The sequence below is a fragment of the Paroedura picta genome, chromosome 9 (assembly GCF_049243985.1).
Source record: "Paroedura picta isolate Pp20150507F chromosome 9, Ppicta_v3.0, whole genome shotgun sequence".
Taxonomy (NCBI): Eukaryota; Metazoa; Chordata; class Lepidosauria; order Squamata; family Gekkonidae; genus Paroedura; species Paroedura picta.
In genome coordinates this window covers 14,790,902-14,817,517 of record NC_135377.1, presented here as the reverse complement: position 1 = coordinate 14,817,517, position 26,616 = coordinate 14,790,902, and the positions used below count along the sequence as shown (strand labels likewise).

The 26,616-nt window shown below is 43.9% G+C and overlaps 1 protein-coding gene and 1 long non-coding RNA gene across 10 annotated transcripts in view; one reads left to right on the top strand and one right to left on the bottom strand.

Moving 5' to 3' along the window:
* The window catches only part of CSMD3 (CUB and Sushi multiple domains 3), a 675,220-nt gene that overhangs the window by 630,630 nt on the left and 17,974 nt on the right, over positions 1-26,616 (bottom strand). The gene's annotated exons all lie outside the window — the stretch shown is intronic.
* LOC143844479 (uncharacterized) lies at positions 4,172-26,405 on the top strand. 2 transcript variants are annotated; one of them, XR_013233996.1, is made up of 4 exons: positions 4,172-4,311; positions 7,305-7,471; positions 12,981-13,043; positions 26,391-26,405. It is a non-coding gene; the product is annotated as an uncharacterized LOC143844479 (long non-coding RNA). The 2 variants fall into 2 exon arrangements; XR_013233997.1 differs by lacking the exons at positions 12,981-13,043; positions 26,391-26,405 and adding an exon at positions 9,245-9,259 and having other exon boundaries at positions 4,173-4,311.

Sequence of the window (26,616 nt, the reverse complement as noted above, 5' to 3'; positions counted from 1 at the left end):
GCCCTTACAAACGGTTGCCATGGGGCACTGCATATGGCTCACAGGATTTCAGATGATCCCAACTAAAGGGGATCTCTGTATTCCAGTTTTTCAAGACAGGCACAATCTGCTTGCATTGAAGAAGATCTACTTCTTTAGTTGCTTATTCCAAAGGTTTGTGCTATGGGCAATTTTAGATCCCATGCAGGTTGGTGATGAATTGCTCATGACCATCCAGTCTATCTTGTTATACCAGAACAATGAAGAGTTCATGATTACCAGGCTCTCACACACACACAGTGTTACCTTTTGCATTCATTCAGTCTGATTTTTTAAAAAGGAAGGTATCAAGGTACCATTGGTACAAATACCAAGGGCATTTCTAATAAATAATTGCAATTCAGACAGGAAAAGGACATCAGAGAGATGAGATAGCTGGGCCCATCATACTTCAAAAAAGCACTGCCTGTTTCAGGACAAGCCAATTCTGAATACAGATACATGGCCTACGATAATTAAAACACTCCCTGGAATACAAGATGACCCCTTGCAACTGAAAAGATGCATTCAGTGGTTTATTAAAGATTCTGAAAACAGTTGCTAGAAGTCCTGAGTCCCTTGACACAGAACTTCAAATTAAAAGTGAAAGAACATATGGTATTAGGAAAAAGAGAGAAAACCTTTGCATGTGCACACATACACACAAACCCTCAACCAAAGGCACATCTGAAAACTCCTTATCACTAACCATGCATTTCCGGGGGAGGGAGGAACAAATTAAAATTGCTATGGCTGTAATTGTCCTTGCAATCAAGACAATTTCATTCCAAATTAGAGGTTTTAATGTACGTTATTACTTTTCTTCTCTCGTTGCCCTTTAAAGCTCTCGTAGCAAAAGAGCACAGGAAGAAATGAGAATTTGTAGCAATCCTAATCATACTTAACCAGCAGTCTGAAATACCATAGAGTACAAACAGATGACTGCACAGTAAAACGATGCCTAGATTGTACCACTTCAGACTGTGGGGCTATGGCATTTCACGTTCATATGCCCCACAGGTTAGCCCAGACTAGCCAAAGCTCATCATAGAATCTAAGCAGAACCCATTAAGGTCAGTACTCAGATGGGAGACTAGCAGGGAAGACCAGGGTTGCCACACAGAAGCAAGCAAGGCCAAATCACCTCTAAATATCACTTATCTCGAAATCCCCATGAATGTGGGCCATCCTGAAAACTTTGTGCAATTTAATGTCACAGTTATTCATGTATGGGGGAAATGATACCATATCTATAGAAAACCAGTACTGCAAACCTACTTAATATGCAGGACATCTGCCTATATGTGATAGGCATTCAACTAGGGATGGACACGAAGTGGAATACTCGGGTTTTTAAGGATTCGGATTGTTCCCGGACCAAACTGAAATCAACCTAACCAAAAGCCTCCAAATTAACAGGGCAGTTTGGGCTGGTCCATTTTGCTTCCACCCCCCCTCCCCATGGAAGGAAGTGAAACAGAGCTCTGAAAGAGATTCAAGTAGGCAGCTGTGTTGGTCTGGAGCAGCATAACAAAATTTGAGTCCAATAGTTCCTTTAAGACCCACAAAGATTTATTCAAGGCGTGAGCTTTCATGCGCATCTTTGTGGGTCTTAAAGGTGCTATTGGACTCCAATTTCGTTAGACCTCTGAAATGGCTTGCAGCCCCCATTTGCAGTTAGGCTGTAAGCCATTTTGCTGTCTGTTTGGCTTCACTCCATTTGGAAGGGAGGGGAAGCAAATCAAAGTGATTTAAAACAGGGGTAGTCAACCTGTGGTCCTCCAGATGTTCATGGACTACAATTCCCATGAGCCCCTGCCAGCAAACGCTGGCAGGGGCTCATGGGAATTGTGCTCCATGGACATCTGGAGAACCACAGGTTGACTACCCGTGTTAAACATTTATTGGATGATATGACCATATACGGTCATGTCGACCTAGCCCTCCACTTTGCTGGCGTTTGCTGGCAGGGGCTCATGGGAATTGTAATCCATGAACATCTGGAGGACCACTGGTTGACCACCCCTGATTTAAATCACCCTGCTCAGCACTAGATTTAGGTGACCCAAGCCCAACAAGACAAAAAGACCAGGAAATATTCAGGGGAAGCACCTCCCGCAAACTTCCATTTGGGGGGAGCCCAATGGCCAAATCTGTGAGGAACCTAGGGTTGTGACCGGATTCTTGCTCATCCCTATATTCAGCCACACAAGCTGAACCCTAAAGTGGTACAGTCCAGAAACAGCTGGACCCCATGTGGTTTATCATTTTAGTAAAGGGAGCCAGAGCCTAACAGACAGCAAAATGGAGTAAATGATACTAGGATGAGAGGCTGGAAGTCTCTTACATTTCTCAGTACAGCTGCCTCACTTGGCTAAATTATGTACATTTAAAGGAAATTACCAGTGTTTATTTTAGAAAAACAAACAAGTCATTTTGAGAAGGTGAACTTCATTACATGGCAAAGATAAGTGGCTGGCGCACAAGGACTTCAAGTGAAGAGAGGTGGGTATGTATTCTAGCCATGACACACACGGGGTGTTGTGGGGGAAGTGAAGGGAAAAACAGATCAGAATTTATGCAACACCAAAACAAACACTTTCCTCGGGGCAGCACGTTTTATTGACATCAAGTGTTTTTAAACATATGCTAAAATATTGAGTCACGGCGCGCAACTATAACACCTCTTCAAGTCTGACTTTGCAAACGCTCCCCAGCACGCCTAGCCTGCTCTGCTAATTTAAACTGCGCTCCTTGATGCCAGTATAATTTGGGGAAACAGCTGTCTATTTAGACCCAGAACCAACATAGGAGGATATCAGCGGCCCAGGGAAACATGCCCTACCCATTTAGCAGATGCTTAACAAGCAGAATGGGCCAGTGAAACTTTTCATGGCATGGAGACACATATTATCACCTTGTAACTAATACTCCATTAATACACTGTTAAGGTGACAGGACACTTGTTTTCTTCCAAGTTCCTGGCAACCTCTATTAACTCTTCATCCTGCAAGCAGGGGCAAAGTTTAGTCACAGAACTAAGGTCACCACCTCTGGGTGGAGGAATTCCTGAACATTTGAAAGAGGTGCCTGGTGAGGATAAGAGGAGGAACTTCAACTGCCAGGGAGATTCCACTCTTTAAAGCCACCTTGGTGTTCAAACAGAACTGGTCTCTGTAGGCTAGAGATAGTTGCAGTTCTGGGAGAACTCTAGCCCCCATTTGGAGGCTGATAACCCTAGGTACAACGCATATTTTGTATGCTAATACCTAATTAATAGCAGCAGTAACTAGCAAGGAGTTAATTCCTACATTCAGCAGGGGGGTGGACTAGATAGCCCTGGAGATCCTTTCCAACTCTAGGATTCTATGAGTTCACCCTGTGGAACCCCAAGGCAAGAACGTGCAAAGAGACATTCTTTAAGGATATAGCTAAATTTGTATTAGAATTTAGAATTATTTAGTAAATTTAATTAAGCATAGCACAACACTCTAAATCAGCCTAGTAAATGAACCATTGGACTCACCTGAAGGTTTCTTCTTTTCAGTGGGGCGAAGTCATCCAGCCTGGTTAGGTCCTGCCTCCGCTCGCTCAGGTAGGGCAATCAAGCAGCCCAGTAAATAGCAACACGAGCTGCCTGCCTTAAAAGCCAGCACTAAGAAGCACATTCTTGCATATGCCGGCCATAGTTCAAGTGTACTCCTACTTCTCTGTGGCAAGTCCATAGACGTGAACCTCTGGACATCCAACCTAGCATAACCCTTTCTCAGTCCCCAGGCCAGATATCATTTTAGACCTACCTGAGTTAGATGATTACTCTGAACCAATTAGAACCCATCATTGTTAGAATTCTCTAGAAAATTACCTCATCCCTCCAGCTCACTCCCTCCTACCCTAAGATTCCATGTTTCTCACTCAATCAATTATCCCATGCAAGGTTCTGAGGATAAGAGAGCCAATCCTCAATTACAAACACCTGCTGAGTGGAGCCAATTTGACAAAACACATAAGCCTTGGGAGGACTGAGGTTGTTTTTTTTCCTGACTGGGGCTCATGTGCCTGGTGTGTTTGCTGGGGTTCATGCTCCCTTACTTAAAGACAACTGGGAGGTGTCAAGAGACAACTGTTGAACGATAGTATCCATCAGCAGGTCACCGTCTGTGACATCATCTGGCTGCCCTGGGTTTCATTGTCTACTCAGTTTGTCCCATGCTTGTGTGACTGCCTCTTAACAAAGGCCACTGCTGGTTAAAAATTTTTTTGGACTTATGAAATCTCTGGCAGCAGCAGCAGGTAGATTTGACTGATGGGATTAATGTATAAAAGTGATCTTTTTTTTTGTTTTGCTTATGTCACATCCTTAACAATACTCTGCTCTTTCCCCAAATGGTGGCTTTTTCTTCGTCTTAACAGTCAAAGATTGACTCCAGCTGGATCAATATAATTACAGAAGCTGTTTGCATCCTTCTAGGGTTGCTAGCTCTGGGTTGGGAAATACTTGGGAGAGTTGGTAGTGGACAAGATTTGGGACAGGGAGAGGGAACTCAGTGGAATATAATGCTTGGGAGTCTATCCTCTAAAGCAGGGGTAGTCAAACTGCAGCCCTCCAGATGTCCATGGACTACAATTCCCAGGAGCCCCTGCCAGCATTCGCTGGCAGGGGCTCCTGGGAATTGTAGTCCATGGACATCTGGAGGGCCGCAGTTTGACTACCCCTGCTCTAAAGGATATGCTGGCAGGGGCTCATGGGAATTGTAGTCCATGGACATCTGGAGGACCACAGGTTGACTGACCCTGCTCTAAAGCTGCTATTTGTTCCAGGGGAACAAATCTCTTTAGCCTGGAGATGAGCTATAATTCTAGGGGAATCCCCAGTTCCCACCAGAGGACTGGGATTCCTATGTAATCCTACTCAGAAGTAATAAACTGTCTCCCCACCCCTCTACCCCCTTGTTTTCTGTTGTTACTGATTATTTTTAAAGGTATATTTCACCATTGCAAGCTGTGGAGAGGATTCAGATTTCTCTCACACACACTTATATCCTCTTAACTGCTAGAATGAGTACTTAAGATTTTATGAGTGTGGGCGAATTAAAGACAGACACATTAAAGCAAAGTATTAACACACTATGTAAACATGAACCAGCTGTAGCAGAAGCAATAGCCCTGTCAGCCAGTTGTTTCTTTCCCTGTGCATCCCTCTCCTTCTTAGCTGCTATTTCTTCTGAGTAAAGTGGCACTTGTTTTACATGAAGATAAACAGATTTTTTTTTTAAAGGGCAATTTCAAAATTGTTACTTCGGGGTTGCTGGCAGGGGCTCATGGGAATTGTAGTCCATGAACATCTGGAGGACCACAGGTTGACTACCCCTGGCCTAGAGTTTATTCTAATGAATAAGTCAGCTTGGTGTAGTGGTTAGGAGTGTGGACTTCTAATCTGCCAAGCCGGGTTCAATTCTGCACTCCACCACACGTAGCCAGCTGGGTGACCCTGGGCTTGCCACAGCACTGATAAAACTGTTCTGACCGAGCAGTGATATCAAGGCTCTCTCAGCCTCACTTCACAGGGTGTCTGTTGTGGGGAGAGGAAAGGGAAGGCAACTGTAAGCCGCTTTGAGCCTCCTTCGGGTAGAGAAAGTTCCTGACAGTTAGAGTGGTTTCTCAGTGGAACAGGCTTCCTCGGGAGGTGGTGGGTTCTCCATCTTTGGAAATTTTTAAACAGAGGCTAGATAGCCATCTGACGGAGAGGCTGATTCTGTGAAGGCAAAGGGGTGACAGGTGACAGTAGATGAGCAATAGGGATGTGAGTGTCCTGCATAGTGCAGGGGTTGGACTAGATGACCCATGAGGTCCCTTCCAACTCTATTATGATATGATTATATGATTCTAAAAGTGGCATATAAGAACTATCTCTTCTTCTTCTAGTCTAGAAAGAAAATAAAATGTGCAATAGGAAATAATGTTTTGTGCAGCTGTCAATATGGGCTTTAAATGGGAACAAGGTTATATTTTAAGACTGATGGATGGGAACAAAGATAGATTAAGAAATTGAGAGAACAGCTGTTTTTATACCTTGTTTTTCACTACCCAAAGGAATCCCAAAGTAGTTTACAGACACCTTTTCCTTCCTCTCCTCACAATAGACACCCTGTGAGATAGGTGGGGCTGCGAGAGCTCTAAGAGAATTGTTTTATGATAATAATTCAAAGAGAACTGTGACTAGCCCAAGGTCACCTATCTGGCAGCACGTGGAGGAATGGGAAATCAAACATGGTTCTTCAGATTAGAGTCTGTCGCCCTTTAGCCACTACAGCTCACTGGATGATTACGCTGATCTCAGTCTTCATAAACATATATTAATAGTACTCTCTTGGGATCAACTACTTGAGACACATCAAAAGTATTAATAAACTCATATTGAACTCAGAAAATGAAATGTTTTATAAAGGCGACAGTTACATAGCAGTTCAGGTGTGGAAAACTTCTATTGAGCCATGTGTTGCATCAGAATCTCCTTTGTTTCAAGATGGTTGGATCATCACCATCTGGGATGGGGGTGAGATGAACAATACTGATTGCCAGCCTCTGAGAAAATTCCTTTGAACCACATCCACTCTCTTGATCTACCTGCATCTTTCATCCTGTGCTCTCAATGATTCATCCATAGAAGCATTGATGCCATTTTGCAATAATAGCCTTGACCCACACACCAAGCGAATGCTATTCTTTCAGTGTCAACAGCTTTGAGTTTACCAACAGTGTCAGCTTCTCTACATCAAGAATGGTGACAGCATCTCCTTGAATCTGCTTCTGGTACCTACTGAAGACAGTAAACCCATCTGCCAGAAAGGACCTAAATAAGAGATTATTTTAATCTAGGAGGAATGTATGAAACCCGTGAGCTGCCTTATCCTCAGACTTCTTCAGGAAGAGGGCTAGAGAATGCCAGAATACAAGGACTGAATGTACTAGTGAGAAGGAAAACTCTGTCCACCTGTCCTCAAAAAGCTTGGGGGAGAGCAAGGAAAGAATGCTGGTTGGCTTCTGCAATATCCCGAAGTTCTCTCGATGGAGTCCAGATGTGTGGAAAGATGTGCTCAGCCCTGTAAGCTTCTTGAACATATGCTCATGTTCACAGGCAATTTTATTTGTAGGTTTCCATGCAAAATTTGATCGGCGGACTCCACACCAGGTCTTCAGAAGAGGGGCAGAGGGTTCTTAACCATTATCCTTCATTTGAGATTGGAAGAGAATTTAAAAACCTGCCTTATCATTTGTGTTGACAGATGCTCCATCTGTGACCAAGGAGAATGCACAGATGAAAATACATGTAGCTGCTTTGAACCCACCAGTCTTGCAGCAGGCATCCTCAACTGCACCCAGTACTCTTCTTGCACCATGACTCCAGACTTCCATGGCACCTAGAAAGTGCTGCTTTTCATCACCGAATCTGGTAATGGCTGTCACCATTAAATAAATGTTGATTCCAGTTCAACGCACAGTGCCATCACACCTCAGTGATAATGCCAATATATCTTTCAGTCAATGTCTTGAGAAGGCCATCACTGTCCCTTTCTATAATGCACTGCAGGTATTCCTTGTGGGCATTTGAAGTCAAGTATTGAGAGTCCATTTCAGTTTTGTGTGCCATTTCTGCAGTGTCATGGGGGGAAAAAAACAACTCACAACTTCTTTTGCAGGAAATAAGCAAGCCGAGTCAGTTTCTTTGTATCTCCATAAGTCTTCAAGTGGAGGTCACCACCTTCGTCTGCCAGTTTTTAATTGGCATTGCATGTTGCTTTACCCAGAGAAGAAATATGGGATGTCTCAACAGGACTCAAGGTTGACAGAGAGCTTTAGTGCTTTCCATGAGAGTGGACTGTTCCAAATGTTTTTGAATTGTCAGACCTGTAAATAGTTCTACATTCTTTTGAAAAATGTGGGGGAAGCATCTGAGTAACCCTTGAAAATAATTTTACTGCTTCAGAGACTTGAAACATATTCTACACTGCGTGTATAATGTTGGCCATTTCAATGACAATCTACTGGACTCTGATTTTAATGTTCAGAGCTGTTACCTAATTTGCAAGCTGGTTTCATAGCACCCTCCTGACATGAAGCTCCACCACAAGACATAGTTGGCTTGGATGCATTGCTTTCAGCATCAACAACACTGTGGGTGTTCCCAGTTTCTTTCTGGATATTGGCAGATGAAGGGCAATGAGAGCATTCCTTGCACAGCAGTAAGTGTATTTGCATCAGTAAACACTAGAGGTTCATCAGCAGGTACAGAGCAGAGTGGAGTTGTGAATGAAGTGCCAGCAAGTGGTCCATGAAATGTGTAAGCTAACAAAAGATGAGGCATTCTTGGATGGTACAAGCCAGGGCTTCAGAGGGCTTGGTCTTGCATTAGCACTCTTGGATTGATGGGCTTCCCCCCCCCCCTATTTTGGCACAGAATAGTACAATTGGCACCAAAAAGGAACTTTAGGGAGGGAGGATGTACACAGGATTAACAATGTATGTGGTCTGTAGATACTTTGGTACTGGTCAATGACCGTAATAAATAAATAATCAATCAATCAATCAAGGGATTAACGACTGACTCACCTAGTAGGGTTAAGAAGGCAGACCAATTGTGTTTTCCCATTCCTTCTAGGTGCATCCTTATGGATGCATACAAACCTTATACATGCCCTACTCAGCAGGAGACCCTTTCCAAAGGCAGAGGGACTGGGACTGTGGGCCAGTAGGGGAAGGGAGCCCCTGCCAGCACTCCCGCTGCCCTGAGCAGCACCAGCAGCAGCCTGGCCAGGCCTTGGTAGAGCTGATGGGGTGGCAGGAGGAGGAATGGACTGCCCCCCCAGCGCTCCCACCCAACACCCCAAAAAGGCCTGAAAAGGCCTCTGCAGGCCTTGGTGGGCCTTTTGGGGCAATCTGACCCCTAGCGTTTCCCCCTCTGCCCACCATCTCCAGGCCTTGGCTGGCCTGACCAGGGCAGAGGGGGGGGCGCTAGCACCCATTGTATTCAGATATAAAACGGGCTTTTCTCTAGTTATCAATAAGACACAAGTTTTATTGCCTGAATTCCTAGCCTTCTAACTCAGACTCCTTCCATTCTGTGAAGTCCTCGGTTTCTAAAAAGCTTTCTACCAGTTCTGGTAGATTTATTCCCTAATGGTTTTGTATATAAGCTAAAAATGAGATGTTTTTGTTTCGAGGACAGGTCTGCTTTCCCCGTTGCACTTAGAGAAGGACTCTCTAGTCATCTAGTTCAAATTAACTACTGCCAACGAAGGCAGCCCACAGCTACAGTGTCCACTATAGATGGTTTCCTTGCCTCTGCTTAAAAACCATTGATCGGTCTGCTTAAACTTATTCCCCCCAACATCTTAAAACAGACAGACAGATAAACTAAATAAAGACAACACTGAGCAGCCATCTTTTTTCTTCTCCCCCTTCCCCCCTTCCCGCTTTAAAAATAAAACTACTGTTGGGCTTGGGGGGTTCTTTTAAAATGCTACAGTGACGTCCACAGCAATAATGAAGCAAATTGGACTGTTTGAGACACAAGGAAATGACAGCCATTGAGCTGCCTCCTCTGACACACCTCGGAGCAGTGTTCCGTGATTTTCTGATTGTCGAGCTTTATGATTAACGCAGGAAAACAAATGTAGGAGATTTGCCAATCACAGCAAGCTGAGGGTTAGCATTCAGGGGAGAGATGATTTATCTTTGCTTTGTGCAAAGGAATTAGCGACAACAAAACATATGTACATCTGCTGTGTGCGGAGATGGAAAAGATTCCAATTTTGAAGCAAAGGTCATGAATATTTCCTCTTGTATTTTGCTAAGAACTCAGTCCAGCAGTTCTAATTTCAACCAATGCCATAGAAGAAGAGAAATATGCTTTCTTTGTCACCAATACTGATGACAAAGAAGCCTTCCCAGGGTAAAGCGAGCTTATTATTTTAAAAAAATACAGTGTTGCCTGAAAGAGATGTTTTAATCCCTGATCGCCCAATGGGGTCTGTTAGTAAAGATGCTGTGAGCAGGAAACTAGTAGTCACTGCTTTATGTTTTTAAAAAATGAAACACAGAAACTCGAACCCACCAGAGCATTTCCGCAGGTGGAACAATCAACAGATCCTGTTCCTGGAATCTCCTTAAGATTGCCAACAACCTGATGAAAAAACATCCATCTGTTTTCACAGAACAGTTCCATCAGAGCTCTCTCAGCCCAACCTACCTCACAGGGTGCTTGTTGTGGGGAAAGGAAAGGCGATTGTAAGCCACTTTGAGATTCCTCTGGGTAGTGAAAAGCAGGATATAACAACCAACTCTTTTTCTTCTAAAACAGCCTTTCTCAACCTTTTTTTTACCATTGAGAAACACTCTTCAGACTCTGAGAAGCCCCAGAATTAATTAGTATTAATTTGATTTCTAGCCTGCCACTCCCACAAGGCTCGTGGTGGGTTAAAACATTGAGAAACTCCTGAAACAGACTCTTCAGACTCTGAGAAGCCCCAGGAGTGGTGTGATCATGCAGAATATGGTTGGGAAGCATAGTTGTAGACACACGCACTCAAGGCCCCTCCCCATCCCACCCCCTCCAGGCCCATCTTTGGCCATTTTGGGAGATGGGGGCAGGTTGACATGACTATATATGGTCGTAAAGGTATTCCCTGTGCAAGCGCCACAAGAGACTCTTATATATGGTCATATCACCTGATAAATGTTTAACAATACATATTATTATTATTAATTTGATTTCTAGCCTGCCACTCCCACAAGGCTCGTGGCAGGTTAAAACATGCATAAAAATATACAAAAAACAACCAACAATAAAACTACCCCTACAAAAAAACTACTCAATATATATAAAATCACCAGAACACCCACCAAAAGTCCAAGGCTGTGGAAGTACAATAAACTAAGCCTAGCCCACTAACAACCATGGGGGCAAAGGAGGGGTTGCTGACCATTCGTCTGCCATAAGTATAACCCAGAAAGAGAGGAGAGGGTCCAGATCTTTCTTAGCACGCTGGCCTCAACCATATACCTGGTTGAAGAGCTCCGTCTTACAGGGCCCTTAGCTCTTCCGGGAGCTCATAACACCAGGTAGGGGCCGGGACCGAAAAGACCCTGTCCTTAGTATATATAGACTAGATCTAAAGCCCATTTCACTTTTAAATGAAATGGACCCTAGATGGCCTGAGAGCAGGACCACCCCCCACCCGTGGCTGTCTGAGCGGGTGAAGCAGCCAATGGGATTGGCTGCTTGGGGCGGGATGGACACTCGGAGGGAACAATCAGGAGCTGCTTCGCGGCTCCTGATTGGCCCCACCGAGTTTTTATCCCGGACAGGGCCCGCCCTAACTCCTCCCACAGTGCCCTTACTACTTTATTCAGTCCACGGCGCTCCATGCCGCGGGGCTGTTTAAAGATAGATAGAGAGATAGAGATATCCAACCCATTCAGGAAACACTTCCAAGGTCATCAAGAAACCCCAGGGTTTCACCAAACCCTGGTTGAGATAGCCTGCTGTAATATAAGAATAATTGGATGTTATTCTACCAGGCACCATTATACCTCTATGCTATGAAAACCTTCAGTTACCTCTGTCTAAACTGGAAGCATTTGTTATTTTCTTTATAGTTAGCGGCGCCATGGCTCAGTGGAACAGGCTCTGTTTTATGTTCAAAAGTTTCGATCTCCAGCTTGTCCATTTAAGGATGACGTGAAAGGCCTCTGTCTGAGACTCCGCAGAGCTGTTGCCCATCTGAGTAGACAGCGCTGGCCTTGATGGATCAGTGGCCTGAGGCAGTATAACAAGCCCAATGATCCCATACCACTGACCATCAGCCAAAGATGGCTGGCAAGAGTCTTGGAATGGGATCAAAGTCTTTGTTGAAGCAGAGCCTTCAGGACCTCAATGCCACAAAAGACCGGTCTATCCACTGTGAACAACAGTAGATCAGCCATTGGCCTGGGGCTTATTTTTGATAGTTACAGCAAAACAAATTCTTCTTCAAAAATTCTGGAATAATGAGTTCATAATGCTGCCCACACAGGGCCTAAATGGCCTACCCAGCTCAGTTCGGGAAAATCATAAGCTCAATTGCGTTCCAGACTCATTAGGCGTTCATTATTCCAGCCCTGAAACCCTTTCAGAAAGTTTTCTTCCTCTATAACTATAGAAAATAAGCTGCAAACCGTTGGCTATTCTGCCATTACTCATAGTGGATAGACCACTCTTTTGCAGCATTGAAGAGTTGAAAGCTTTGCCCAAATAAAGACTTGGATTCCATCCCACAGACTCTGACATGTTGCTGATTGCCAATGGTACAGGATCAGTTGACTTGCTGTGTCATTCTGTACCTTCCCATAATTTTTGGACTGTACTGAATCAGTATAAGGCCGTTTAAATGTATCTTTGTTTGGTTTGCTTCTGACCAGTTGGTCTATGAGCCTCAATAAATGGAATGAAGTAGACAGGATATCCCTCCCCACCCCTGTTGTTGGCTACCGTAGGTTTCCTGTCACTCGAGAACAGCATTTTGAGGAACATTCCAGGTGGCAGTCGGAGATAGGCCATTGTGCTCCATGACAGAAACCGTTCCATCCCTGGATCTAAGCCCTAAATAGTTCTTTCATGACCAGTGAATGAAAAGGCTTTAAAAATAGGGGAGGGGGATAGAGAATGCCAGAAAGCATGCTATAGTATTTTCCTTCAAAAACCTCACCACAGTCAGCTTGCTGAGTAACAACCATATCTAGCATTACAGTATTATGTAAACATTACTTAGCCACAGGAGAAACTCTGACTTAAAATCTATGATTAAAACAGATTTTCAGTTCACCAAAAGAAATGAAATGTCGAGAATTGCTTTGCTTTAACGAAAATGAAAAGTGTCATGCAGATATTTAAAAATATGTGTAAATCTGCATTTTTGTTTCAGTGTACAGTCTTAACGGGATCGGGGAGATGCTGAATCTGATGCTGGAACTTTTTTTCTCCAACGGTAATAGCAGTGCTGCTTTTTTTTTTCCAATTTATATCCTGCCATTCTCCATAGACTCATGGTGGGTTCCATAAATAGGCAAAGTGGTGTGTGAGGGAACTATCCTACTCTCCACCCCTGTGGCCCCACCATGAACTAGTGTTTTATCACAGCATTAAGCTTAATGAGGCTGGGGAAATCCAGCTGCAGATCTTCCAGCATGTCAAATACCCCCTCCAAAATTAATGCATTCAGCAGGGGTAGGACTAGATGACCCTGGAGGACCCCTTCCAACTCTATGATTCTGTAATGCCATTCTATTCCAACCTCTGCTCCTCACTGTCTTTTTCTCACTGCCTTCTCTTAAACATCCACCCCACGCTGGCTCTTCCTGCCTTTAATTTGTTCACCCTCCATGACATGAAATTGAATTGTCAAATACACAGCTTTTGGATCTAGGGAGGATCCATGAGTGTAGATAGTTTTAAAACAGATTTAGACAGAGCCATGAAGGTTAGGCCCATCCATGGGTAAATGTTTGAATGCCAGTAGAAAGACAAAACGCAATCAACGAAAGGCCTTGGTCTTTAGGCCCAGTTTATTGGCCTTCCATGGCAACAGGTTGGCCATTGTGTGGTGCATGTTGCTGGACTAGATGGACCACTGGTCTGATCCATCATGGGTCTTTCCATTTGAGAATGGAGGGGTTAGATCACATCAAAGATGCTTCTACGCCCTCCAGGTCATCTCTGCTCTCCCGTTTGGTGCTCAGAATGTAAACCAGGGGGTCCTCTTGAGCCCGAAGCTGCAAGAGTTTAAATATCCTCCCATAATGTTTACAAATCCCACCCCCTTTTACCATTCCTGCAAGAACTTCCAGCTCCTCTCTGCATTTGTTGTCCCAGTGACGTGACTGGCCCTCTTGTCCTGCTTGCTACCGATTGTGCAACTTCTGTGTCTCGAGGTGCCTGACTTTCAAGAGGTTACATTCACTATTACGACAGATAAAACAGGTATTTTAAGAGGCTTGCCAGGATTGCTAAAACTCAGCCTGGCTGAGTCAGGGCTCAAGAAATCAAGCCCCATTCACTGCTTTCCACAGAATTCACTTTACCTTTTGCTGGATTGAGCTTGTAAGAGTAACTGCTGTGCCAGAATTTGTAGGAGGAAATGTGATGAATTTCCCTGTGAAGTGTAGCGTAATGCAGAGATAGTCAACCTGTGGTCCCCCAGATGTCCATGGGCTACAATTCCCATGAGCCCCTGCCAGCATTTGCTGGCAGGGGCTCATGGGAATTGTAGTCCATGGACATCTGGAGGACCACAGGTTGACTACCCTAATGTATTTATTTTACTAGGCTTGAACACATGAAGTTGCCTTACACTGAAACAGGCCATGGGTGCAACAAACTCCGGATTGTCAGACTGGCAGCTGCGGTCCAGGGTTTCAGGCAGAGGACTTTCACATCACCTACTACTAGATCCTTATGACTGGGCGTGCTGGGGATTGAACCTGGGGCCTTCTGCATACCAAGGAAATGCTCTACTACTGAGCCCCAGGACCTCCCCTTGATCTCTGTAGCCTGGAGATAAATGGTCATTTCCAGTCTCCAGCCACAACCTGGAGGTTGACAACCACAGATGCAAGTGAAAGTGGTCAGAAAGTGAAGGTGTCCTGATGTGTAATCTGTAGCATATTTTTAGACGGTTCTCCCCAGAGTCCTGCATTATTAAGGGGCTAGTCCCAGGAAATCGGCTTTAGGTTTGCAGTTTTAAAAAGCACCAAGGTTTACCACTGAGCCAAGGGCAACATAAAGATTTAGCATGACACATCTTACAGTTTCAAGACAAACAAATCTTTTCATTATCTCTGTTCTACTAACACTGCAGACGATGAGAAGTTAAGCTGTAATATCTTCAATAATATCTCATATCATTTGAAGGAGCTTTTTCCTCTTGTTCGTGTTTGTTCTCTCTCTCTCTGTCTCTCTCTCTCTCTGTCTCTCTCTCCAACCATAGATATTAGCAGTTCTTCCACTACTTGCTCTTTACCCCCCCTTTTTTTAGAAACTTGTCAGCAAACTTCTATGTTAAACCAATTTATTTTTTTCTAATCTACCAAGCTACTGTATATCGTATACATATACATACACTTGTGGGCATGATTCAACAGCATGTATGAAGAATATCTTACAGGGGGCATTGGAGGAGATGTGGCTGAATAGTTAGAGCATAGTCACCTGAAACTCAACCCGTCCAAGATGGAGGTCTTGTGGCTGGGGAGGAAGGGGGCAGCCCAGGAAGCGCATCTCCCTACCTTGACAGGAACGCAACTGACCATTGCGTACCAGGCCAGGAATTTTGGAGTGACCTTTGATTCCTCCCTAACTATGGAATCTCAGGTCAAAAAGGTAGCTGGCCAGGCATTTTTCCACCTTCGCCAGGCTTGGCTACTAGTGCCCTACCTGTCTCCTGAACACCTAGCCACAGTGATCCATGCAACGGTCACCTCCAGAATAGATTACTGTAACTCGCTCTACGTAGGCCTGCCCTTGAGCCTGACCCGGAAATTGCAGCTGGTACGAAATGCAGCAGCTAAGGTCCTCACTGGAACACCATGGAGGACCCATATCCAGCCAGTGCTGAGGCAGCTGCATTGGTTGCCAGTTGCAGCCCAGATCTGGTTCAAGGTTTTGGTTTTAACCTTTAAGGCCCTATGCGGTCTTGGACCCGTATACTTGAGGGACGGCCTGTAGCCCTATGCCCCATTCAGGGCCGTGCGCTCTGTGGCCACAGATCTGTGTGTGTGTCTGGCCTCAACCAGGGCCAGGGCCTTTTCAGTCCTGGCCTAGCTCCCGGGAGAGCTACGGGCCCTGCGGGAGCTTTCAGCATTCCGCAGGGCCTTCAAGATGGAGCTCTTCCGCCAGGTCTATGGCTGAGGCCAGCATGCTAAGGAAGATTGTTGTTGAGTTGTTTTAAAGTCTTTTAATAGGTATTTTAATGGGGACAAAGTCTATTGTTACCCGCCACAAGCCTACGGGGGAGTGGCAGGAAATAATAATAATAATAATAATAATAATAATAATAATAATAATAATAATAATAATAATAATAATAATAATAATACGAAGAAGAAGAAGAAGAAGAAGAAGAAGTAGTAGTAGTAGTAGTAGTAGTAGTAGTAATAGTAGTAGTAGTAGTAGTAGTAGTAGTAGTAGTAGTAGTAGTAGTAGTAGTTGTTCTGCTAACCCCCCACTAGGATGAAATACTATCAGTGTACGGTGGACTTGGAGTCATTGACCTTTCCTTACCCCCTCTAGGGGATAAATAAATTGAACTGGGAATCTAATGATTTTACCATCTCTGGAATAGATTGGAGAACTTATTGTCTGCTGCATCTTATTTATTTATTTATTTATTTGATTTCTATACTGTCCTTCCATATGGCTCAGGGTGGTTTACATACAACATGAGGGATACATGGAACAACTTGTGCTTTTACTGTTGTATTGTTGTCTGTGGTTTTAACTGGTGTTTTATTGGGGTTTTAAACAGACTTTGTAACCCGCCACGAGCCGTATGGGTGTGGCAGGTAAGAAATCTAATAAATAAAAAATAAATAAGTATGTTTAGTTAGCATATATAGATCAGGAACTTCCTGTTATTTTTCCGATAATCTCCTCCTGTGTCCTGATCGGCTGAGTTGGATACTTCCTGTTCCTTTGAGCACACTTCCTCCTTGCTTGCCTCCACAACAGACCCAACAAACTGAATGAAGACAACAGAACAGTTAGACTGCTAGGTCTGGCTCCTTTCTATTCAAAAGTGTTTTTATTCTAAATAAAAGTATTTTATTATTTTAAGCAGCCTGGTGTTCGGCCCCTCTTTGCAAATTTAAACTCTGCTGACAACACCTTCCTGGGAATGCATCATCCTGAGCTTTGGCTATGCAGTCTTAAAGTCAGAGTGCTCCTCAAGAAAATGCCAGGTCCATTCCGCACAGCGCTAATATTGATGGAGTCTAAACATTGTGTAATGCTATTTTTTTTACGTTTTTCGTACACAATCTGCAATACTCCCGCAAAAATCACTTCGTTTAGCACTTTTCAGGGAATCCTCAAAAGTGGATTGCCCCTAAAAACACCACTAGAGTCTTGAGAACAACCTGCAACACATCCAGAAAAGACATGTGCATTCTCAATGTAGCAGTAGCAAGCATGACCCTCCCTAAGCTCTCACGTCTGAGCTTCCGGCGTCGCAATCACCATTTCCCCCCCTTAAACATGCAAAAGCAACGAATAAGTGATGCTTCTTTGGCTGAAATCCCTCTACAAACAATTGTCTGTAAATACAGCCCCCTGTTCGACACTGCCCATAATTTTGGCCAGAAATTCCACGGGGGGGGGGGGGGGATTTTTTAAACTTTAAGAGCATGTAAACGATTAAACACTAGCTCCCACGCCAGCAAAAAAGATCTTTCTGATGCATCAAATGAACAATTATACGTTGCTACAGGTGTTTTGGAGTTTTAAAAAAAAGTTTTTAAAGGGAAGCACAAACACAACAGGTAATTGGCTGTTCTGTTTGATTGATGGCTAGGGATGGGAGGAAGCGCGGAAAAATATTGCCTCCTTTGTTGCGATTTCGGCGATACCGGAAACTTGTGCGTTACAAGAACAACGCTAGTGGGAGAGCCTTTTTTGGATAGAAACGGCTGTGTGAGTTAATGAGACCTGCCGCTTTTGATTGCAGCGCTTTTCAATAACGCACAGATTTAGCGGCATTGCCCGTTGTGCGGAATGGCCCTCAGAGACTGTAGGAACAGTCAGGTTTCACTTTGAAAAATTTAGATGCAGAGTAGAAAGTTACATCTTACCTGCCGTCACAGTCTACCACATATGGCCCCAGTCTTGTGTAGGCTAACTTTGGATCCATTCAGGGAGACTGAGCAAAGCTGTTGCGTCAGCCTGCAAGGCATCATTTCTCAGAAGTGCTTATCTTATTGTTGCACAGAACAAAAAAAAGGAATTTCATGCTTAATGCTCTTAAAAATGTTGAACACATCCAAGACCTTGTCTTTGACCTTTGCTATGAACCTTGCACCTCACCAAGATCTTTTCATTAGGGGGAGCTGCGGCTACTCACTCTCCAGGGTTATCAGTGCAATCCTGAACTGAGTTACCCCCTTCTAAGACAATCTGTTCCAAAACACTGACTGCTGTTCCAAAACAATAGTGCAGATGTCCAAAGCTGTGTAAAGCCTAAGAAAAGAGCCAGCTTTGTGTATTGGTTAAGAACGGCAGACTCTAACCTGGACAGCAGAGCTTCATTCCCCATTCCTGCACATGCAGCTATTGGGTGACCTTGGGCTAGTCAAAGACCTGTTAGAGCTGTTCTCAGAGAGCAGTTCTGTCAGGGCTCTCTCAGCCTCACGGACCTCACAGGGTGTCCGTTGTGGGGCAAGGAAGGGAAGGTGATTGCAAGCTGCTTTGAGACTCCTTCGGTTGGTGAAAAGCTGGCTATAAAAACCAACTCTTCTTCGTGAAGCCACATGTTGACCCACAGGGATTGATCTACTCTTAAGAAATTCAGTTAGTCTGAAGAACAGAAAGAAATGGGGTGGGGGGGGGAGAGAAGTCTAGCCAAACTCTACATTGGTGAAAGACTGCAGTCCCTTCTTCCTAGCCAAAGAGAGGAGAGAGCACATAAAACTCTTCTCCACAAGTAGAAATGGCTGCTTGGGGCTTTCCTCATTGCCTCTTTTCTTTTCCTAAATAACGCAGTGCTCTGTCAATGGCACAGATTGTGTCCTAACTCGATTGCCTGTGTTTGAACTAGACTGCACAGCCCTCTGGGCAGGGACAATGTTGTCTTAGGTTTGTCATGGGAAGGAAGACTACACTTGGATACTTAAAACAAAAAGAAGACATTTCTATTAAAATAAAATTCAGAGGAAATTGTATCTGGCAAGCCAGATTTGAAATATGGGACAAAGTCATGGAAATTGCTGCATATCTTGCAGCAGTGGGAGGGGATCCTTCCTGTGCTAGGTTTACTAGTTGTCCATCTGTGATTGGTCCAGAGGAGGGACAAGGTTTTGGCCTTAACCAGCAGGGCCCTTAGCTCTTCTGGGAGCTCATTCCACCAGGCAGGGGCCCTGGCTCAGGCCAGATGTACTTTCCATGGGTTCAGATCAACAACTTATTCAAACCCACAGAGCAGAGAGCCACAAAGGGGGCATAGGGCAGGGGTAGTCAAACCGCGGCCCTCCAGATGTCCATGGACTACAATTCCCAGGAGCCCCTGCCAGCGAATGCTGGCAGGGGCTCCTGGGAATTGTAGTCCATGGACATCTGGAGGGCCGCAGTTTGACTACCCCTGGCATAGGGTGAAAGATAGTCCTTCAGGTACCCTGATATACAAAAGTATAGAAGTATATGCCATGTTTTCCAGCTAGGAGTTATTTACCATCCAAGACATGTAGGCCATTCACTCAGTCTAGCCCTGCAATGGCAGATGGCCCATTCATAGAAGAACAAAGATTTTGCACTATGTATATACAATCCAGCCTGGATAGCCCAGGTAAGCCCTATCTGGTCAGATCTCAGTAGTTAAGCAGGGTCGGCCCTGGCTAGCACTTGGGAAGATACGACAGCCGGCAATTGCAAATTACTGTGGAAGGCCTGGCTGCCAGAACATCTTCAGATCTCTAGGCTCCATGACACGCATGCCATACGATAAATAATTAAATATTGCATATATATAATTCAGACTCTTGGAGCGTTCACCTTTCAGTATTGTCCATAGGGTTTGTTTACCGTTTGTGTGATATCTGTACTTTTAGCAACACAGACATTAAAGAAATCACATTGTTTAGAAATCCCTAGGCTATTTTGAGCTGAGCCCAGCACTACTTACTAACCCCTCGGAATTCCACTTTTGCTTGCAGTGATTCAGCTCTAGCCTCCGCATCTGCTCTTCTGCCCACTCCACACTTCCCCAGAAAAGAAGCCAACAGCTGAGATTAAAGCAAAGGACTCTTCAAAGCTATTCCTGTACTGCTAAGATAAATTTGGGGAAGCATAGTATTTTCTTACTTTAGACTCATTGGCCAGGAAGGATTTTTTAAAAAAATCACCGTTCCCAGAATTATGCTGATGGCTGTCTAGGACAGGGGTAGTCAGACTGCGGCCCTCCAGATATCCATGGACTACATTCGCTGGCAGGGGCTCATGGGAATTGTAGTCCATGAAAATCTGGAGGGCCACACTTTGACTACCCCTGGATGTTCCTTGCTCTGCAATGGGGACTTTCAGGCATGTTGAATGCCTGGTTTAACATGTCTAGGAAGTGTTAATTTTAATTTATTCCTACTTAGGCATTATCTAATACAGGACAGCTTGTAAGTAAATAAGAGCCACACAGGCTGAGGGGAATCAGCCAGGCAACTTGCCCGGGGCAGACAAGGCTCATTCATCTATATTGTCAGTCAGTCAAAACTTGATGGCATGGCTTCATTTCTATAACACCCTACCATAGGCCATTACAATTTTCCATTCCGAACACACATGTAACTATCACACCTGTATTTACACACCTATATCTTTCTATATTGTTTCTATTTCAAATGTGGCAGTTGTGTGTGCTGCTGCTTGCCCTCTTAAGTCCCCTCTACAGACTGGGATACTGAGAGAGAGAGAGAGAGACGCATGCATGCAGAACAGTTTGGGTCAATACTGTCATGAGCCACTTCAAGTTCATTGGTGAGGCAGGGCCGCCGGCGTGAGGGCTGTTGCCTAGGCAACCGGAAGGGAGTCTTGGTCCTAGCTGGGCCAAAGGAAGCCTGAGCAGGTGCCTGGGGGTCAGCGGGTTCAGCTCGCCGTTCTCAGTGCCGCAGGCTGAGATCCAACTCCATCCCCAGGTCAAGCTGAGGCCTCCAGTGTGCCCATGAATAGGGGGCATGACCCACCCAGTGCTGCCCTGAGCAGGGCTCCCCGGCCCCCCTTAAGGCTGCTCCCAGGAGAACGCCACTAGTACCGTGGCAGCCTCACCTCAATCCACCTTGAATCCGAGTGAGAAGCATGCTGAAACTCAATGTAACTTAATTCCTTTTCCTCTTGTTAACAATATTTTATTTGTATGCAGCTAAGGAAAGGTCACACTCAATTAAATCAAATGTGTGGGTAGTATTCCAGGCCCAACCTGGAAGAAAAAATCCTGACAATGCCTCAGGGAAAGACTGGCACCCAGAGGAGATCAGGATACAACTGGGCATGCATTTTACCACCCACTAGACCAGGGGTAGTCAAACTGCGGCCCTCCAGATGTCCATGGACTACAATTTCCAGGAGCCCCTGCCAGCGAACGCTGGCAGGGGCTCCTGGGAATTGTAGTCCATGGACATCTGGAGGGCCGCAGTTTGACTACCCCTGCACTAGACCATCCTTGCTATCATTATCATCTCCCTGTGTATACAGTTTTAACTGAATGCCCCTAAGGATAATTATCAAGTCCATTTTGTCACCCAGTTTGGAAACCCATATTTGGGCCCAGCTACCTCCAGATGTTTTGTAATTAACCCCTTAGCCCAAGAGCTTGTACACCCTTACCTTTTGTTTCCAAGAAAAGAACATTCAGTTTCAATGACCTTGTCACTGACTATCGAATGCTTCCACAAAGGGTGATTTTCACTATTTTAAAACCACCTGTCTCCTGAGAGTTACAAACCCCCAGTTTGGCGCATGAAATGCAGCCCTGCTTTCCTCTTAGATTTACGAAATCGGAATTGTCACCTATGTTTACGTTCAATATCTCATTAATCCCAATCATCACTGTGCTGAAGATCTCTCAAAAAGCTGCTGACAAGCAAGATAACTGTATAGAGACAGGGCCATGGAATCCCTTTGCACTCTCTGCTGCTGCCACTGGCCAATATCCACCCGGGACTGTGGGGCATGGCTCAATTGCTCTGGTGGCCAGCAGACAACAGAAACACCAGTGATTGTGCCTTATCTACAACTGCCAGTACCACTGTAGCTCAGGGAAGCAAAGTGGGAGCAGCCCAGAATTGCCCAGCAGCCTTGGCCAGTCCTTCATCTGAGCTTGGGTGGGAGAAGAATACATTATTTTTCCACTGCTAAACACTACTACAAACTTTAAGTGCACAGAGTTAACATTCCCACTCCACAACATCAAATGCTTTCTCAGCATCAATAGTTCTTCCATTTTGCATTCATCATCTTTGTGGTCATACTGAGGTGATGAATAAATCCACACCCTTTTGTGGATGAATAAATCTACACACATACCACGATTTCTGTTATAAATGATCTGACAAACCTTTTTGACTGAGTGTGTAGTATTTAAACATTATAAATAGCACACATAAACCAATGTTTTACATTGCACAATCAAATGAAGAAGCAACAGGTTAAAGAAGTCAGATTGTGAGGGCCCATAAATATTACTAAATGCACACATACAAAAGTGTATTTATTACAAACTGCATAAAAATAAATGTAGGCCCAAATAGTAGCCTCAAATCAAAATAAAGTCATACATAGATGATTTTTGATACCAAACTCAAAACTTGGAACAAGATGCGATCATAACACAGGATCATTTTTGACAAAGAGGAAATATATATTGGACAGAATGGAAGTTATGTTGCTTATGCATACGCATGAATCAGATGTTTTATTATCTGGGAGGGGGAGTTCCAGAATCAACCAGGAACAGAAATAATCACTTGTGGTTTCCGTATATAATACATAACATACAACGAAGTCTGAGCTGTATTATCTCAAATATGCCAGGCAAGAAGGAAAAACACAGCTCTTTTTTCCAGATTCCAGTCCATGGTGGAACAGCCATCATCCATATTTTGGGGAGCAAAAAATGTAATCTCTGATCTAATGCATTGCACTATTCAGAAATGTCAAACATTGACACTTGACAGCTAAGCATATAAAAACAGTGGAGAGAAGTTTAGCTGAAAGATGTTTAGGCAATCAAAAAATGACTCAGAAGATTAACATTTATAGCTAATCGCTTGGAGCAAACAAGAACTATTGGAGACAACTATTAGATGACTCTGAACTCAGATTAGAGAATCTGAATCATGTTAGCCTTTTCCCATGTGCAACTGTTATGGATACAGTCATGAATGCTTATAAAATAACAACGGGAACATTTCAAATATTCAGGTAATTTCATATATGTCTGTTCTTTTTTTCTTTTCTTTTCCTTTTACTTTTGTGTTAACAGAACACTGTATGTTAGAAGCAGGAAATGCAAAATACTGATTGCCTCCATCTCACACACATTTTTTTTTTAATTGCATATAACACTGGGGTTAAAGTCCTTGCTCAGTAAAATTATAAAGAGAGCCAGTATGACGTGTAGGTTAAACAACAGCTTGAGAAGACCCAAGTTCAGATCACTACTTTATTTCATGAGGATGCTGTGAAAATTAAAATTAAAAAGTAAACCCATGTACATTGGACCAAGCTTCTTGAAGAAAGGATAAGTTTAAAATATCAATATTGGGAAGATGTAATTTTGATTCCCCTAAAAGGATGAACTGTTGACATGATTGCAGGTCATCTTGATTTTTTCTCCCTTAAATGTATAGCTAACAACTCAAGGAGAGCTAGACGAAACCATCCATATCAATCCTAGATGCCATCGTAGTGAATCCAATTTATTATCCGTAGGTATCTGAGGAAATCCGTCAACCTTGAAAACAAAACAGCTGGCAACCAAGATACATGACATTAAAGGGAGTATCATCTGCAAATCCAGCAGTGCAGTCATAGAATGCTAATGGATGTCTACACCCAATATGCTGGCAAGGGAGCTCCAGACCTTTGTGACCAGTTCAGGAGTTAAAACGAACAGCCAAAAAAAAATGTGATAAGAGGTTTTAATGATCACTGCCAACTGGAAAAAATGATCCTATGATATCAGAAGCAAGACAGAACGTCAAGATTTACAGACCAAATTCATATTTAATGTACTTATTTATTATTTAATGTATATACCACCACTCTCAGTCTGGCTGGCTCATGACAGTTTACAATAAAAATATATAACATTTAAAAACCACTCAATATATCCAAACTCAATAAATCATATACAATCAGAATTACAACTGACAGCAACCTGATGGTGACAATCTCTTCCCATTATGCCTAAAATCTTCCATTTCCAGCTAGTTCCCCATAGCTGAGCTTCATCTTACAGGTCTATCAGGGCCCTCAGCTCTTCTGGGAGCTCATTCTGCAAGTGGGGAGCAGGACCGAAAAGGCCATGGAAAGCATGTGAAGCTGATTTATATTAATAGTCCACTTACTCCCATGTTGTCTATTCAGACTTACAGAACCTCACATACTTTGCATGGAATGCTAGAGAATGCAACTGGTGGCACAGTAACAGATCAAGCTGTCTACAACTGAATCAAGTCCCACAGGTCTATCGAGGTCAGTATAATGGAATCTGACTGGTAGGGGCTCATCAGTGCCTCAGCTTGAGGTCTTTCACATCACCTTCTGCCTCATAGTTTTATTGGGAGGTAGTGGGATTGAACTTGGAATCTTATGCAGGCAACGCAGATGCTCTACCACTGAGCCCCAGCCTCTCCCCAAAGTATGTCCTCCATCAATGAATCCATCCCTAGTCAGAGGACAATCATTGCTTTTAAACATTATTTTTAATGCGATCTTGTGCTGCCATAGCAAATGTTGCCTTCCTGGGAGTTCTTCCTGTCTATAGCATCCTCAGAGCTGAACTTTCATCCCAGGGGATATGCTGATATCCCGGTGCCAAAAACACAGTCTAAACTTTTTACCCTTTTAAACATCTATGATCCAATTTGGGACACTTACATTTCTTTGGTTGTCTTTCAAATCAGGCTTACATGCTAATAATTCCACAGTTATATCAGAACACATGAAGGTACCTTATATGGAGACTCTTTATCAAAGTCAGCATTCTCTACTCTGACTAGCAACTGCTCTCCTGAATTTCACAATACTTCCTTCCTGCTTTGTATTTTTATCTGATGATATCAGTGATTGAAACTAGGACCCTCTGTGTGCAAAGCAGATACTCTCCCCCTGAGTCCGAGCCATGTGTTGGTAGTGTTGGATTATCCCTACTCTGTGTACACTTGAGGCAGTCTTAAACTGAGTGAGGCCATTAGCCTATTATGGCTAACTCTCTGTTGTCTTCTGCAGAGGTCTTTCAGAACACGTGTTATTTGACAGCTTCATTTGGAGATGTCACGGATTGAACTTGGGACCTTCTGCATAGAAAGCAGATGCTCTACCATTGAGCAGAAACCGGCACATTCATTTGTGATAGAAATTATTCATTAGATAGGATCTCCATTTTGAACAGGGAATATGTTGCATGAAATACCTTCTAATGTCAAGGGAATACGCATTTGGTTTTCTCTGGAGGAGTAATTACCAATTCTCACTATACGTTTGTGGTGCATTCATCCAAAATATGGAATTAGCATGGTGAAATCACTTTGCGGTGACTATCCATCAAAATAAATAGACTCCTAACAACATCACCATGATAGGATTATCAGCTTGAAGGGATGTAAATGATTGCTCAACAGCAACACAAGGAAGAAGCTGCCTTGTGTTGGTCAGGGTATGACACTGAGTCACTTCACGCTGAAGCAAACTGAATAGAGGCAACCAAACAAAAGCCTCACTCTAAGCCTGTAGGACAGTTTCTGAATCACTGTCATAAGATGAACTTAATCATCCTCCACCTAGCAAGCAGAAAGATGTTCTGGCCAGGTGAGTGCAAGTCTGCTCTTGCCCTCATCTGAATTTAGAGCAAAAACTCCCACTGAACTCAATGAGACTAGGCTATAACCCAAGATTTATAAGTATCAGACAGCTATGTATTAACTAGACGGATTTGTGATTTTTTGCTTACCTTTATAAAAAAGGTACCCGGGGAATGTTAACTAGGCAAACCATGTTATCCACTGTCTAGACCAGGGGTAGTCAAACTGTGGCCCTCCAGATGTCCATGGACTACAATTCCCATGAGCCCCTGCCAGCATTTGCTGGCAGGGGCTCATGGGAATTGTAGTCCATGGACATCTGGAGGACCACAGGCTGACTACCCCTGCTATAATCAGTCCACAGTTCTAGACTTCACTTTCATGACCCATGAAGTGTACAACACAGGAGCCTTTCTACTGAATTATTTAACCAAAGGATGACAAACTGTGTTGCTGGCATAATCAGATATGATGGTGTTTTCAGAATATTGGTTGATAACTTGATGTTGACACCTAGCATGACACTATTTCCACCCTCACCCCCACTTTTGTCTCACCAGCCTGGAAGCAAGAGCAGGTGGGAGAAGCAGGCCACCAGGAGATAGACTTCCTTCCAGGAGAGCCCTCCTGCATTTTCCCTCTGCCCCGTCATGGCTTTTTGCCTCCTGATAAGACTGCAAGGGAAAACAAGCAGAACTTCTCCCTCCACTCCTTGGCTTGTCAATCACAGCAAGCCACCAATCACAGCACAGCAGTTCTATCATGGACTGAAACTTTCTCCTCCCC